At 34.7% G+C, this 5,695-nt stretch overlaps 1 pseudogene; it reads left to right on the plus strand.

The window, feature by feature from the left end:
• Positions 1-5,457, plus strand: part of LOC108759258 (probable multidrug resistance-associated protein lethal(2)03659) — a 51,035-nt pseudogene extending 45,578 nt beyond the window's left edge.
• Positions 5,458-5,695: the final 238 nt, after the last annotated feature.

Genomic DNA, 5,695 nt, shown 5'->3' on the forward strand with positions numbered 1-5,695 from the left:
CTCAATGGTGCTCAGCACCCGACTCTCCAGATCCTGCATAACCATGTCAGCTATAATGGGCGACAATGGTGAGCCCATTGGAGTACCAAAGGTCTGCTTGTAAATTTGCTTATCGAAAGTGAAGTATGTCGAATCTAAAATTAATTGTACCGCTTTTAAGAATTCCTCTTTCGGAATCTTACATCTTTTCTCAATGTGACCCCATCTATTAGAAAGAGCCTCCATTGCTAATTCCAAGGGCACATTAGTAAATAAAGATACCACATCCAGCAATACTAAACTATAGCCTAATTTTATTTTAATATTTTCCAATTTTTTAGTCAAATCATAACTATCTATTCCACTCAGCTAAGCAACTGGTTGGCACAACATTGGACTATGTTGAAGATGGTTGTATCTCACCACATTTCCACTGCGATTGCATATTTGGAGGTCGGAACTACGATTGTGCGAGACGCAGTTCGACAGATTTTATAGTGCGATAAGCGATAATTTTTATTGCTGAGGATGGCTAAAATAGTAAGCCGAAACGTACATAAGTTATTGATTTAGTTTAATGTATATTATTTAGTTTTGCGCAATATATGATCCAGCGTTGACTTCATAGGCCTTGTTAATTAATGCTATTATTATTGTATCGAGTTAAGGAGTCTATAAAAAATTTGGAATTTTTACTCAAATTTATTTATCATTAATAATCAATGCTTTTCGATACAATGGAATTTATTCACTGCCATCTATTACTGCTATAAAGTATAGGCAACGAAGCAATAGTCGTATTGTATCAGTAGTATTAATTTAAACGTTTCAGATTATGTTAATAAAATTTGTGTTATCATAGAACAATGTATAATTAAATGTATGGTAATAATATATAACTGGGTTACCATATGTCATACATTAAATATTCATAATGAAACGAGACCATACAGAAAGTATATGCACTAAAAGGGCAGTTTATACTTCTAAGCAATTAATTTTATTTTATCGTAATAAATTTTTTATCTTATATTAATGATTATTTCTCATCTCTGTTTTCTTGCAATTTTCTATTGTATTGTTTAATAATTATTAGTTGTAATTATATTTTATTGTATTAGTAATTATGCTGAGAATGTGTAAGTAAACTGCAAATACTTTTCAAATTTCGTCAACGTTATTTCTTTCATAATCCAATTATTTTATGTGTGACATGTGGTACATCGGTTATAGGACACCATGGATTATTTCTAAAAAATATGTTTTTATTTTTTTCTTAAAAATTAATAAATATTTACTAAATATACTTATTAACCCTTGAATACCACCGTGGGTTACGGTAACCCAGTCCGTTTGAAAAAACGTGTGGCGTTTATGAACGATCAGAATTGTGGAGTGGGAACAAGGCGGGGAAAAAACTTTCGCATCCCTGCTACAAATTCCCCGCCTGGCAACCTCAGTGTGCACGAACCAGTCGAGATAGAACGCCATGCACTTACTGTGTGGGTTACGCTAACCCTGTGTGGTTATGACGTTTTTATTTCAAAATCAAATTGTAAGTAAATGTATGAACAAGATTGCGAATTCAAATCGAAGATTTCATGAAACACACAGACATTCCAGAAAATCAAGATCCGCGCGATATATTAGCTGTAAACAAAATAGAACAACAAAGAAGATGTTCATTCGATCCAGGGGCTTTAGATAGGAAAACTTATTACATATGCTTGCAGTGCCAACAGCCAATGTGTAGGGAACATATCGCAAAAATTTGTTTCGCCTGTTCCACGCAAATCAATGAATAATTTCATTTGTATATTTAGATGTCATATAATAATGACTTTTGCACTAACTTTATCGTATTACTTGAAAATCACCCAAATTTAACCTCGTCGAATAAATATATTTTTTAGGATAATTCGTAAATGTATTTTTTTTTTCTTAAATTACAACTTAATATGTTTCAATTTTTATAAATTAAAACCTTGTATCATTTTTTTGGAAAATAACTAATTTATTTAAAAAACAATAAATTTTTTTTTAATTTTGAAATTTCTTTCTTCTTTTTTTCAAAATATCTTGGTTTTCGGAAGTTTTATGATAATCTTATATATTTATTCTTTTTTCTTACTGTCTGTTGTATCGATTAAAAAAAAAAGAAGTTAAAATTGATACATTAGATCCCGAGATAAAAGCAAAAGTAGACTCCAGGGTTACCGTAACCCATGTCTGATGAAATTGTGGCGAAAATAGTGTGGTTCCAAGGGTAATATAATAAGTAATAATAAGGCTCCACAATGAAACAATTTAGAATAAATGAAGGGCGAAGAGCTAGTAATGTAACAAAAAATTTTAATTTAACACATAAAAATAATTACACATACGTTTCGACACAAATTAAGTCATTCTCAATGTAACTAAATTATTTTCGAAAATCTATATTGTTAACAATATTCTTCATGTCCTGTGTTATAATGTTGCCAGTTAATAAATTAGACATATTTGAAAATTCTCGGCAGTAAAACCGTAATAATCTCAGAAAAGAATTCGAGAATATATGAATAAAAACGCAAAAAGATGGAGATTCACATCGTGGTCACAAAGTTAATAACATAAAATAGACCAACTCTTCGTTGATTCTTGGCAGTAAAACTGTAATAGTCTAAGAGTAATTGATAACAAAGGAGAATTTTATCGATTACTTTTAGACTATTACAGTTTTACTGCCGAGAATCAACGAAGAGTTGGTTTATTTTATGTTATTAACTTTGTGGGCACGATGTGGATCTCCATCTTTTGGTGTTTTTATTCATGTATTCTCGAATTCTTCTAGATAGATAGAAGTACACTTCTAGAGACACAAAAGCGAAACGTCATTCAGCGCCAGCAATCGAAATATGATTCAATCCAACTCATCCAATAAAAATTAAAAAATAACGTTACAGACAGAAAAAAGTAACGATTGTTAAAAAAAAAGTAATAAGAAAAATAACGATATTACAAATAACGCATAACATACGGTATGCGATTTTTCGACACCAACGCATCGGGACGTGTGCTCAATCGCTTCTCCAAGGACATGGGCACCGTAGACGAGATATTGTCCGCTTTGCTTATCGACAGCATTCAGATAGGTCTATCACTACTGGGTATTGTCGTCATAGTCGCCATATTAAATGTGTGGTTGCTGATACTACCCCAGTAGCACATGTTGATATACGTTTCTTAAACGCTTGTAGAACACTAGATACGGCTAAGAAACGTCTGTAAAACGTATATGATCCAATAGATGCTACCTGGGTACGGTGCTTATTGGCATTGTCTTTTATTACATGAGAATCTTCTATCTGTCCACCAGTCGTAGTATTAAGCGTCTCGAGGGCATCGGTAAGTATTTTGGTTCTTCTTTCTAGACAGCTTTTTCGATAAAATAAGAATAGATTCAATCGCAGACTGAAATCTGAATTGATGAATTTTTAATTCTATGAGTAAACTGACTGGAATTTCTACTCCTTCCTCAGCTTAATCGTCGATTTTCACTCATCTAAGTACGACTCTTCAAGGACTACCGACGATCCACGCTTTTGGAGCGGTAGCTCCTCACGAAGGAGTTTGATGATCACCGGGATATTCATTCTTCCGCATGGTGCATCTTTATTGCATCTTCGCACGCCTTTGACTTATGGCTGAATACTTTCTGCGTGCTGTATATTACTATGGTCATACACTAAACTTCCTCATGCAGAACAACTACAGTCGCGGTTAGATGAACGGCGCATACGTGGGCGATCACGCAAAGTATCAATCTCATTCGGTGGTTTCAGTGGGGCATGCGCCAAAGCGCCGAGATGGAGAACCATATGGAGCGTATCCTTGAGTACAGGTACTCGCCTCTTCTTTGAATATCTTGATATTATAGTATATTATAGATTCTTAATGTTTTGACACATTCAAATTCTGTGCATACATGAAACCTTAGTTCTTAGAGCGATGAATTTGTAAATCTTGGATCTTTGATTACGTTCTTTAATTTATAATTTTTTTAATATTGACGTTTCCGTACTTTTTTTATCTATATAGGCATTCAAATTTATAAGTTTCATAAATAACTATAAATATGGAGTCTTTCTCTCTCATTCCAGTCTCTTTAAATTAAAACCGCATTCCCTACTTCGATACCTTCCAGCAAAATAGCGAATCCCATCTCAAGAGTGTCCCTGATAGGAAACCTAAATCTGAATGGCCGCAAGAAAGCTAGATTGAATTCAAGAACACGTTCCTGCGTTATGCGCCATTGGAACCTCCAGTGCTAAAAAATCTCTGTTTCGGTATTTTTTTGTGAAAAAATCGGCATTGTTGGCAGAACCGGCGCCGACAAGTGATCTCTGATTTAGGCGTTCTTCCACCTGGTCGATGTGAATGGTCTGAATAAGATCGACATAGTCGATACGAGCCAGACATTGGCTTGAATGATTTGCCTTCTAAGATCAACATCATCCCGCGGGAACCGTTTCTGTTCTCCGACAGCCTGAGAAGGAACCTCGATTCGTTCGACTCATATATGGACGAACCACTATGGGGAGCTCTTGAGGAGGTCGAGTTGAAGGAGATAGGCTTGGAAGCCCACATCAATGAGGGCGGCTCCAATCTTAGCGTCGGCCAACGGCAATTGGTCTGCTTGGTACGAGCTATTGTAAGGAACAATCCAATACTCGTGCTGGACGAGGCGACCGCGAATGTGGACCCGCAAACAGACGAACTCATCCAGACAACTATCAGGAAAAAATTCGAGAAGTGTACAGTGCTAACAATTGCTCATCGACTCAACACCGTTATGGACAGCGATCGTATCTTGGATGGACGCCGGAAACGTGGTGATGAGTCAATTTTCTTTTATTTTGTCTTTTTATGAATTTTATGATTAGAGCGACCCATCGAATGAATTTAAGTAGGTCACAAAATCTTTCCTTACTGTGGTTGTGGAAAGTCAATGTAACTATGAATTTATCGGTCATTCTTGTGACATATTTTATACTTCTTGTTCCAGATTATAAAATTTATTTACAATCTTTTAAAGCAACATAAATTATATCTGGATTTATATAAATATTTTATTGTATGAATCCTGCGAATATATCCTTTGATCATTTTTGTATTGTTTCATTAGAGTTTTTGTTGGGTAAGCCACTTATTAGTTGATACAGAATTACAAAATCTTTGACTATATAACTAATACTGATTACTGATTAAGAAAATGCTTCATTTCTTTTTTATTTATAATAGTCTCGATATAAACTATCTCTTAAACTGCGAACATTTAAATATAGTACGCAGGAATTCGATCATCCTCACATCCTGCAGCAAAAAGACACGGACTACCTGAAGAGCATGATGCAGGAGACCGACAAGGCGATGGCGGAGGTTCTGGCTTCCGTCGCCCATAACTGCTATCAAAATCGTGGATTTACGGCGTTTTGATGTATCCACGGAGTTAACTTTTTGCAATTGCGTCTGATGAACACCATGATTAGATCATGAAGATTCTGACAGTTTTTGCAATTATAAGGCCATATTCTGTGATTTTAAAAACAAGAAGAAAAGTGGAACGCACAGTCTGAGAATTTAAAATTCATAATCGTCTACTCTCTCACATATTTATCACGTATTCTACATTCTGTTCGCATTGAAATTTTATTTTATTCTATAAATTTTTTTT

Source organism: Trachymyrmex cornetzi, unplaced genomic scaffold (genome assembly GCF_001594075.2).
Source record: "Trachymyrmex cornetzi isolate Tcor2-1 unplaced genomic scaffold, Tcor1.1 scaffold1044, whole genome shotgun sequence".
Taxonomy (NCBI): Eukaryota; Metazoa; Arthropoda; class Insecta; order Hymenoptera; family Formicidae; genus Trachymyrmex; species Trachymyrmex cornetzi.